The sequence below is a fragment of the Triticum dicoccoides genome, chromosome 6B, assembly GCF_002162155.2.
Source record: "Triticum dicoccoides isolate Atlit2015 ecotype Zavitan chromosome 6B, WEW_v2.0, whole genome shotgun sequence".
In the NCBI taxonomy this organism is placed as follows: domain Eukaryota; kingdom Viridiplantae; phylum Streptophyta; class Magnoliopsida; order Poales; family Poaceae; genus Triticum; species Triticum dicoccoides.
In genome coordinates, this window is record NC_041391.1 from 295,329,488 (window position 1) to 295,341,855 (window position 12,368).

A 12,368-nucleotide genomic window follows, 5' to 3' on the forward strand; every position below is an offset into this window, starting at 1 on the left:
GACCCCTCCCGTGCTTCTCCCTCTCCTCCCCGTGGCTGTTCCCGCGAGTTCCATCACCACCGCTGGCCTCGCCCGCCGCGGCCGATGATGCTCTCGCGTCTAGCCACCCCTGCGGACGTAGCACACCTCGGAGGATGCGACACGCTCTCCTGAGCACATTGGTATGCCGGGCGTCGCCGTAGGTGGCCGGTACCGCCGGGGAGAACGCTGGCGCCCGCTCGACCTCGCCTCCCCTGCCTTGCTCTGTTCGAGCGGGAGGTAGGAGACGGCCTGAGCACCGGGCCCCGCTTGTCAGCGACCCGGCGGGCGGGCCCCGCCCGTTTAAGTGGAGACGGCTTCGGCCGGATCCGTTTTCCTCGCGCGTTACCGCACTTCGCGAACCTGCCTCCGACGTCGCCTCCTCCGCCCGTCTAGCCGAGCCACTGGGCCGGCCCACTGCTAAACTGCACCCAGTGCACTGGATAAGGGTAATACCCTTTCCCTTTCCTCTTTCTTTTTCTGTAAATTTGTAAAATCCACAAATAAATCAAATGAACTCCAGATTTGATGATTCAAATTTCCAGAGACTCCATAAATCAAGTTCTATTTCATAGGCCACAGTGGACATTTTTGTTGTCCTTGGTTTTCACTGAACCTTTTAGAAAGGTCATTTATCCACACAAGTTCACTCCAAAAACCCATATTATATTCAATTGAACTCCAAATCCAGTGAAACCAATTTCTAAATGTTTCTAAAATCATGCCTGATTTAATGGGTACTTTCACTCATTTTTATAAAGAGGCATTCTGTAGACAAATTGCAGATCCATTAAATCCCTTGTTTCCATCATATTGAAATGTTCAGAAATATTCACTTATCCAATCCTAATGAAACCACTCTGGTTATTTTTCATATAACTAGAGAAGTCCTAGAAAAGTCAACTTCATATTTTTAGAGCACTTTTATTTTTGCCTGGTCGTGTTGCTTATTATGGTTGTTTTCGACGATAGTTGATGAAGTAGACGAAATGCTCGGAGTTGGACCAGAGATATTTGAAGACCTCGAAGACTTTGTTAAAACAGGCAAGCAGCCATTTGATCATGTCTAAGAAACCCTTTTTATGCATGTCATATGGCACTTTTATTACTTGCATCGAAGTCATGATAAAATGGTGACCACTTGAGGTGGTCTGCCTCCGTTTCTTTTCTCGTTGACACTTGCATGATGCATGACCCTACCTTTCTATGAGGGTTATGCCGGTGGGAGTAGATAGGATGCTAAAGTAGTCGCTACGCAAAAGGGGATGGGTATATGCATGGTGATGGAAGCAAGATTGTTTTCAAAAACTTTTCGAAAACCCCATCGGGTGCCACTTATGCCCGAGGGAGATAATGAGTTGGGTAACCACTTGATGATGAAGTGGTGTACTGAGGCAAGTGTGTGTGTTGTTTTCAAAACAGATTGGTTTAAGTTGCGACCGTTATTCCAACCTTACATGCGCAACCACTCTACCCTTATATGGGAAAGGGCATTATTGATTACCTAGGCCGATACTAGCTTGGAGCCCGCATTACTAGTGACGGGGGAGAGTTGGTGCTCTCTCTCGGGACGGGGTCGTGCCAGGTAGGGCGGCCATGACTGTTTTTACAGGGCACCGGATACACCGTTGCATCCCCTCTCGGATGTTACGATCTCGAGTGAGTCTCGTATGATGTACATCGTGAGGATACGGAACAACGAATGGACTCCTTGTTAGTGTCGTCTAGGGAAAGATAGTGATCGGGTGCTTACCCCGGGTACTTGAGGTACCGCGGGTCGTGGATGACACGGAAGTTCCCCGGATCTTGTGGGTAAAGTGTGCGACCTCTGCAGAGTGTAAAACTATTCGAATAGCCATGTCCACGGTCAAGGACAGTTGGGTAAACGCTCTTGGGCTACATCCACTTGTTTACAACCAGTATGTGTGTGTGGGAAGAACTACTTGGGTCAAGTCAAAGGACTTGACATGACTGAGTTGGGTTGGAGCCCACTCCCTTTATGTTGATATCTGTAACCAATCCCTATGGTTACTTGAATTCATACGATGCATGATTTACCAGTTATTGAACATGTCATAGCACAACAAAAAGCTTTTCGCAAAAATTTACCTATGTCATGCATTGTTGTACCTTGAGCCAAAATATGGGCTGCTTGCGAGTACATTCAAAGTACTCATTGGCTTGCCATTGGTTATTTTATTCGCCAGGCATGAAAGAACGGGATATAATGAAGAGTACCTTGGTGATGAACATGCGAGCTAGGACGCTTCCCAGTCAGAATGCGTGTAGGGTTAAGGCAGATGGCATGGGTCCAAGTTGTTATTGAAGATTTCCGCTGCGATGATACACTCAAGACTTGACCATAATGGTCCTACTTGTGTAAAACGGTATGTATGGATGTAAGACTCTTGTTATTCAGCTTCTGTGTGTTCAGTGAGCATTGATCTCTGGGATCACTATACACGTGCATTCGGTGATCTCGACTTATGGGTCGGGGTCCCCACAATACACTAGATGCATTCTGGATAGCGCTCGATGTGTGGAGTAATAGTAGTAGATGCAGGCAGGAGTCGGTATACTAATCTTGGACATGATGACTATGTAATGATCATTGCATGGATATCGTCATAATTATTTGAAGTTCTATCAATTTCCCGACAGTAATTTGTTCACCCACCGTTTGTTGTTTTTCTCGAGAGAAGCCACTAGTGGAACCTACGACCCCCAGGTCTTCTTTCTCATATATTTGCCTTGCGATCTACTTTTTCCTTGTGTTTAGTTTTAGATCTATTAAACCAAAAAATACAAAAATACCTTGCTGCAATTTATTTGTTCCGCGATCTATTTATCCCATCTACAAATTTACCTCACGTCCTTTGCCTATCTTGAGGCGCCGTACCCCGAAAGGGATTGACAAGCCCTTTAACACGCCGGGTTGTGAGGTGTTGTTATTTGTGTGCAAGGGCTGTTTATGTTGTGTTGCTTGGTTCTCCTACTGGTTCGATAACCTTGGTTTCATATTTGAGGGAAATACCTACCACCGATGTGCTGCATCATCCCTTTCTCTTTGAGGAAATACCAACGTAGCTTCAAGCGACATCAGGGTCGGACGCCCGGTGGCTCGGGACGGTCCAAACGTCCGACGCGTGTCGGAAGTCCGCCGATTCTTCTCGGGACATGTGGTGCCGGACGACCGGTCGGCGTTGGGCATCCGGTCGCTGGGACTCGTCAGATGTTCGGTGTCGCGTCGGTTGTTTGGCCGATGTAGGCTTAGTCTGCTACTGGTCGAGGCTGCGTCGGACGTCCGGTGGACGTCGATCGTCCGAGCGCTGTAGAGTGTCGGACGTCAAGTGGCACGTCGGACGTTCGACTGTTGTAGGCTCCGCAACTCCGTCTTATTCCGTCTTCTCTTCCATGCTTCCCTCGCAGATGGTGTAGGCGTTCCTTGGCGCCTGCACTCCTCCTCGTCATCCGTGAAGCTCCGACAATATCTATGCTTGCACACAAGTGGAGTGTCAAGTAGTATGCCATCCTCGAAGGGCTCAAGTGAACACGTGTAAAGGAGAAGATTCACCTTTATGTATGAGAAGTAGAGGTCGCACGTGTCACTTGCCAAGCGGACTCTTGACATGGTGATGCCCGTAGGATGCTCCGCATCATCCCATCCCCCTTGGAAAAGATCCGACCTCAGATGGAAAACCAAATCACCATGGGAAAGAGATGGCGGTGGCATGTCGAAGTGGTCGATCACCAAGCACTCATCATCTTCAAGCTCGCAATGGGCACTCTCCAATGTCACACTGTCTCATGATTCCTGCAAAAGGAGCAAGGACAACAAACACTTGGAAAAACAAATGTGGTTAGCATTAGTGCAAAACCAAGCATTCAAGAGGTGATTCACCAGACAAGTGTCGTCATCATGCAAAGCATATGGTTTGACAAAGGATTGTGATATGGCATGTAAGCACATAAATTGAGCGCGAGCAAAGATGTCATGGGGACAAGCATGTAAATGTGAGGTAGTGATGCAAATATGTGTGACAAGAGAGGAAGCATCTACCTCAAGTTCATAGCAAGCATTCACAAATTGCTCAATGAAAGGTATATGGTAGGCATAAGAATCATTCACAACACCAAATAAAATGAAGTGTCTAAACACATGGGTCAAGTGCAAGACAATCCAAGCATAATGTGCATAGGGTGTAGTGAATATAGTCTGGAACTCAACACATTAGAAAGAGAAATTGTTCATCATGTGTGCGGCAATCAAGTCAAGCATGTGACAAGCGATGGGACATGGCATATGTGAAGAAATGATATTGGTGCAACCAACCATATGATCGTAGCAAGTAGTCCAAGAATTGTATGCAACACACAAGGTATATATGTCATGAAGCATGGAAATGTGGAAATCATGGGTGAAAGCAATATCTCGAACATGCTTGTAAATGGTGCAAGCAACACATGAAGTATGATCCACAATATCCAAGCTCAAGAAGGATGTCACCTTGAAAGCGTGTCCTTGTGCATTCTTCACAATGCCGAAGTGGTAGGGAATGTGGTGCAGAAGCGAGTCGTGGTAGAATATATGAGGCTCGCTCTCAAGATCTCGAATGGTAAACTCACGTGAAGTGGAAGTCGACACGAAGTCCAAGTATCCTATACATGCACACAACAAAACAAAGAACGTATGCGCATGGTAGATAAACACATCATCCATCATGATGGTTCTCTTCTCTTGCACATAACCATTAGGAGCACAACTGCATGAACAATATGATGCAACAATGTGTATATTCATGTCACTAGGCATATGGTGCAAAGAGGTAAGACAAGCATGCTTCACAAGAAATATGTCAAAATCTCCAAATATACGCGAGAATGCTATGGGGGCAATCTCATTAGTAAGACTAAAAGCATTATTGCACTCAACTCAATACATGTCAAATCATCTAGCATGAGAGAGGCAACACATGGAGAGATATGACAAGAAGCAATAACAGTCATGTGCAAATCATGTAGATGGTTGTCATCAACTGCATGAAATGAGCAAGTATGAATCATTGGTGATGCAACATAAGCAAGCATATCAATCAAGTCATGAAAACTAGTGGAGCAAAGATGCAACACACTAGAGTAAATCATGGCAATCATGTCATGTGAACAAATAATAGGCATAGACAATGCACATGACATATCGCAAGCACGAACACAAAGCAAGATCATAGTATCATCATAGGGGTGGGTGACAAATGGAACATGGCCACAACAAGAAATATCTCCACCAAGCTTGCAAATACACATACGAGTACTAGAATAAATCATCCCGTGTAATGCAAAGCATGTTGGAAATATGCCCTAGAGGCAATAATAAAAGCATTATTATTATATTTCCTTGTTCATGATAATTGTCTTTTATTCATGCTATAATTGTATTATCCGGAAATCGTAATACACGTGTGAATACATAGACCACAATACGTCCCTAGTAAGCCTCTAGTTGACTAGCTCGTTGGTCAACAGATAGTCATGGTTTCCTGACTATGGACATTAGATATCATTGACAACGGGATCACGTTATTAGGAGAATGACGTGATGGACAAGACCCAATCCTAAGCATAGCACAAGATCGTGTAGTTCGTTTTGCTAGAGCTTTTTCAATGTCAAGTATCTCTTCCTTAGACCATGAGATCGTGTAACTCCCGGATACCGTAGGAGTGCTTTGGGTGTACCAAATGTCACAACGTAACTGGGTGACTATAAAGGTGCACTACAGGTATCTCCGAAAGTGTCTGTTGGGTTGACACGGATCGAGACTGGGATTTGTCACTCCGTATGACGGAGAGGTATCTCTGGGCCCACTCGGTAATGCATCATCATAATGAGCTCAAAGTGACCAAGTGTTTGGTCACGGGATCATGCATTACGGTACGAGTAAAGTGACTTGCCGGTAACGAGACTGAACGAGGTATTGGGATACCGATGATCGAGTCTCGGGCATGTAACGTACCGATTGACAAAGGGAATAGTATACGGGGTTGCTTGAATCCTCGACATCGTGGTTCATCCGATGACATCATCGAGGAGCATGTGGGAGCCAACATGGGTATCCAGATCCCGCTATTGGTTATTGACCTGAGAGCCGTCTCAGTCATGTCTGCATGTCTCCCTAACCCGTAGGGTCTACACACTTAAGGTTCGGTGACGCTAGGGTTATTAGGAAGACTTGTATGTGAATACCGAATGTTGTTCGGAGTCCCGGATGAGATCCCGGACGTCACGAGGAGTTCCGGAATGGTCCGGAGGTAAAGATTTATATATGGGAAGCTGTCATATGGACACCGGAAGGTTTCGGGGGCATATCGGTATTGTACCGGGGCCACCGAAAGGGTTCCGGGGGTCCACCGGGAGGGGCCACCCCTCCCGGGGGGCTACATGGGCTGCGTGGGGCAGGAGCCAGCCCCTGGAGGGCTGGGCGCGCCCCCCTTGGGCCCATGCGCCTAGGGTTGGGGGGGAACCCTAGAGGGGGCGCCCCCCTTGCTTGGGGGGCAAGTCCCCCCTCCCTGGCCGCCGCCCCCCCTCTAGATCCCATCTAGAGGGGCCGACCCCCCTGCCCCTTCCCCTATAAATAGAGGGGTGAGGGGAGGGCTGCACACACAAGCCAAGGCGCAGCCCCTCCCCTCCCCAACACCTCTCCTCCTCCGTACGTGCTTGGCGAAGCTCTGTCGGAGTACTGCTGCACCAACAACACCACACCGTCGTGCTGCCGTTGGAGCTGTCTTCCTCAACCTCTCCTTCCTCCTTGCTGGATCAAGACGGAGGAGACATCGTCCGTACCGTACGTGTGTTGAACGCGGAGGTGCTGTCCGTTCACCACTTGGTCATCGGTGATCCGAATCACGACGAGTACAACTCCATCATCACCATCCCCTTGAACGCTTCCGCACTCGATCTACAAGTGGTATGTAGATGCAAACTCACTCCCTTGACTCGTTGCTTAGATGAACTCATAGATGGATCTTGGTGAAACCGTAGGAAAAAATTTAATTTTCTGCAATGTTCCCCAATAGTGGCATCAGAGCTAGGTCTATGCGTAGTTCTCTATTGCACGAGTAGAACACAATTTTGTTGTGGGCGTAGATCTTGTCAACTTGCTTGCCGCTACTAGTCTTATCTTGCTTCAGCGGTATTGTGGGATGAAGCGGCCCGGACCAACCTTACACGTACGCTTACGTGAGACTTGTTCCACCGACTAACATGCACTAGTTGCATAAGGTGGCTGGCGGGTGTCTGTCTCTCCCACTTTAGTTGAAGCGGATTCGATGAAAAGGGTCCTTATGAAGGGTAAATAGAAGTTGACAAGATCACGTTGTGGTTATTCGTAGGTAAGAAAACGTTCTTGCTAGAACCCAATTGCAGCCACGTAAAAGATGCAACAACAATTAGAGGACGTCTAACTTGTTTTTGCAGCAATTGTCTTGTGATGTGATATGGCCAGAAGTTGTGATGAATGATGAATGATATATTGTGATGTATGAGATCATGTTCTTGTAATAGGAATCACGACTTGCATGTCGATGAGTATGACAACCGGCAGGAGGCATAGGAGTTGTCTTTATTTTTGTATGACCTGCGTGTCATTGAAGAACGCCATGTAAATTACTTTACTTTGTTGCTAAACGCGTTAGCCATAGAAGTAGAAGTAGTCGTTGGCGTGACAACTTCATGAAGACACGATGATGGAGATCATGATGATGGAGATCATAGTGTCATGCCGGTGACGAAGATGATCATGGAGCCCCGAAGATGGAGATCGAAGGAGCTATATGATATTGGCCATATCATGTCACTATTATATAATTGCATGTGATGTTTATTATGTTTATGCATCTTGTTTACTTAGAACGACGGTAGTAAATAAGATGATCCCTTACAAAAATTTCAAGAAGTGTTCTCCCCTAACTGTGCACCGTTGCTAAAGTTCATCATTTCGAAGCACCACGTGATGATCGGGTGTGATAGATCCTTACGTTCACATACAACGGGTGTAAGACAGTTTTACACATGCAAAAACACTTAGGGTTAACTTGACGAGCCTAGCATGTACAGACATGGCCTCGGAACACGGAGACCGAAAGGTCGAACACGAGTCATATGGAAGATACGATCAACATGAGAATGTTCACCGACCATGACTAGTCCGTCTCACGTGATGATCGGACACGGCCTAGTCGACTCGGATCGTGTAACACTTAGATGACTAGAGGGATGTCTAATCAGAGTGGGAGTTCATTATATTAATTTGATTAGATGAACTTAATTATCATGAACTTAGTATTAAACCTTTGCAAAATATGTCTTGTAGATCAAATGGCCAACGCTCATGTCAACATGAACTTCAACGCATTCCTAGAGAAAACCAAGCTGAAAGATGATGGCAGCAACTATACGGACTGGGTCCGGAACCTGAGGATCATCCTCATAGCTGCCAGGAAACTATATGTCCTAGAAGGACCGCTAGGTGACGCTCCTGTCCCAGAGAACCAAGACATTATGAATGCTTGGCAGTCTCGTGCTGATGATTACTCCCTTGTTCAGTGCGGCATGCTTTACAGCTTAGAACCGGGGCTCCAAAAGCGTTTTGAGCAACACAGAGCATATGAGATGTTCGAGGAGCTGAAACTAGTTTTCCAAGCTCATGCCCGTGTCGAGAGATATGAAGTCTCCGACAAGTTCTATAGTTGCAAGATGGAGGAAAATAGTTCTGTCAGTGGGCACATACTCAAAATGTCTGGGTTGCACAACCGCCTGTCCCAGCTGGACATTAACCTCCCGGATGAGGCGGTCATTGACAGAATCCTTTAGTCGCTCCCACCAAGCTACAAGAGCTTTGTGATGAACTACAATATGCAGGGGATGGTGAAGACCATTCCTGAAGTATTCTCGATGCTGAAATCAGCAGAGGTTGAAATCAAGAAAGAACATCAAGTGTTGATGGTCAATAAGACCACTAAGTTCAAGAAGGGCAAGAGTAAGAAGAACTTCAAGAAGGACGGCAAAGATGTTGCCGCGCCCGGTAAGTCAGTTGCCGGGAAGAAGTCAAAGAATGGACCCAAGCCTGAAACTAAGTGCTTTTATTGCAAGGGGAAGGGTCACTGGAAGCGGAACTGCCCCAAATACTTAGCGGATAAGAAGGCCGGCAACACCAAAGGTATATTTGATATACATGTAATTGATGTGTACCTTACCAGTACTCGTAGTAACTCCTGGGTATTTGATACCGGTGCCGTTGCTCATATTTGTAACTCACAGCAGGAGCTGCGGAATAAGCGGAGACTGGCGAAGGACGAGGTGACGATGCGCGTCGGAAATGGTTCCAGAGTCGATGTGATCGCCGTCGGCACGCTACCTCTACATTTACCTACAGGATTAGTTTTGAACCTTAATAATTGTTATTTGGTGCCAAGTTTGAGCATGAACATTGTATCTGGATCTCGTTTGATACGAGATGGCTACTCATTTAAATCCGAGAATAATGGTTGTTCTATTTATATGAGAGATATGTTTTATGGTCATGCTCCGATGGTCAACGGTTTATCCTTAATGAATCTCGAACGTAATGTTACACATATTCATAGCGTGAATACCAAAAGATGTAAAGTTGATAACGATAGTCCCACATACTTGTGGCACTGCCGCCTTGGTCATATTGGTGTCAAGCGCATGAAGAAGCTCCATGCTGATGGACTTTTAGAGTCTCTCGATTATGAATCATTTGACACATGTGAACCATGCCTCATGGGCAAAATGACCAAGAATCCGTTCTCCGGAACAATGGAGCGAGCAACCAACTTGTTGGAAATCATACATACCAATGTGTGCGGTCCAATGAGTGTTGAGGCTCGCGGAGGATATCGTTATGTTCTCACTCTCACAGATGACTTGAGTAGATATGGGTATGTCTACTTGATGAAACACAAGTCTGAGACCTTTGAAAAGTTCAAGGAATTTCATAATGAAGTAGAGAATCAACGTGACCGAAAGATAAAATTCTTACGATCGGATCGTGGAGGAGAATATTTAAGTCACGAATTTGGTACACACTTAAGAAAATGTGGAATCGTTTCACAACTCACGCCGCCTAGAACACCTCAGCGAAACGGTGTGTCCGAACATCGTAATCGCACTCTATTGGATATGGTGCGATCTATGATGTCTCTTACCGATTTACCGCTATCATTTTGGGGATACGCTCTAGAGACAGCTACATTCACTTTAAATAGGGCACCGTCTAAATCCGTTGAGATGACACCGTATGAATTATGGTTTGGGAAGAAACCTAAGCTGTCGTTTCTAAAAGTTTGGGGATGCGATGCTTATGTCAAGAAACTTCAACCTGAAAAGCTCGAACCCAAGTCGGAAAAATGCGTCTTCATAGGATACCCTAAAGAAACCATTGGGTATACCTTCTACTTAAGATCCGAGGGCAAGATCTTTGTTGCCAAGAACGGATCCTTTCTGGAAAAAGAGTTTCTCTCGAAAGAAGTAAGTGGGAGGAAAGTAGAACTCGATGAAGTACTACCTCTTGAACGGGAAAGTAGTGCAGCTCAGGAAAATGTTCCTGTGATGCCTACACCAACTAAAGAGGAAAATAATGATGATGATCAAGGTACTTCGGATCAAGTTGCTGCTGAACTTCGTAGGTCCACAAGGACACGTTCCGCACCAGAGTGGTACGGCAATCCTGTCCTGGAAGTCATGTTGTTAGACAACGGTGAACCTTCAAACTATGAAGAAGCGATGGCGGGCCCAGATTCCAACAAATGGCTACAAGCCATGAAATCCGAGATAGAATCCATGTATGAAAACAAAGTATGGACTTTGACTGACTTGCCCGATGATCGGCGAGCGATAGAAAACAAATGGATCTTTAAGAAGAAGACGGACGCGGATGGTAATGTCACCATCTATAAAGCTCGACTTGTCGCTAAAGGTTATCGGCAAGTTCAAGGGATTGACTACGATGAGACTTTCTCTCCCGTAGCGAAGCTTAAGTCCGTCCGAATCATGTTAGCAATTGCCGCATACTATGATTATGAGATATGGCAGATGGACGTCAAAATGGCATTCCTTAACGGGCATCTTAAGGAAGAACTGTATATGATGCAGCCGGAGGGTTTTGTCGATCCTAAGAATGCTAACAAAGTATGCAAGCTCCAGCGATCCATTTATGGGCTGGTGCAAGCATCTCGGAGTTGGAACATTCGCTTTGATGAAATGATCAAAGCGTTTGGGTTTATGCAGACTTATGGAGAAGCCTGCGTTTATAAGAAAGTGAGTGGGAGCTCTGTAGCATTTCTCATATTATATGTAGACGACATACTTTTGATGGGAAATGATATAGAATTCTTGGACAGCATTAAGGCCTACTTGAATAAGTATTTTTCAATGAAGGACCTTGGAGAAGCTGCTTATATATTAGGCATCAAGATCTATAGAGATAGATCGAGACGCCTCATAGGTCTTTCACAGAGCACATACCTTGATAAGATTTTGAAGAAGTTCAAAATGGATCAGTCCAAGAAGGGCTTCTTGCCTGTATTGCAAGGTGTGAGATTGAGCTCGGCTCAATGCCCGACCACGGCAAAAGATAAAGAAGAGATGAGCGTCATCCCCTATGCCTCAGCCATAGGATCTATTATGTATGCCATGCTGTGTACCAGACCTGATGTAAACCTTGCCGTAAGTTTGGTAGGAAGGTACCAAAGTAATCCCGGCAAGGAACACTGGACAGCAGTCAAGAATATCCTAAAGTACCTGAAAAGGACGAAGGACATGTTTCTCGTTTATGGAGGTGACGAAGAGCTCGTCGTAAAGGGTTACGTCAACGCTAGCTTCGACACAGATCTGGATGACTCTAAGTCACAAACTGGATACGTGTATATGTTGAATGGTGGAGCAGTAAGCTGGTGCAGCTGCAAGCAGAGCGTCGTGGCGGGATCTACATGTGAAGCGGAGTACATGGCAGCCTCAGAGGCAGCGCATAAAGCAATTTGGGTGAAGGAGTTCATCACCGACCTAGGAGTCATACCCAATGCGTCGGGGCCGATCAAACTCTTCTATGACAACACTGGAGCTATTGCCCTTGCCAAGGAGCCCAGGTTTCACAAGAAGACCAGGCACATCAAGCGTTGTTTCAACTCCATCCGTGAAAATGTTCAAGATGGAGACATAGATATTTGCAAAGTACATACGGATCTGAATGTCGCAGATCCGTTGACTAAACCTCTCTCGCGAGCAAAACATGATCAACACCAGAACTCTATGGGTGTTCGATTCATCACAATGT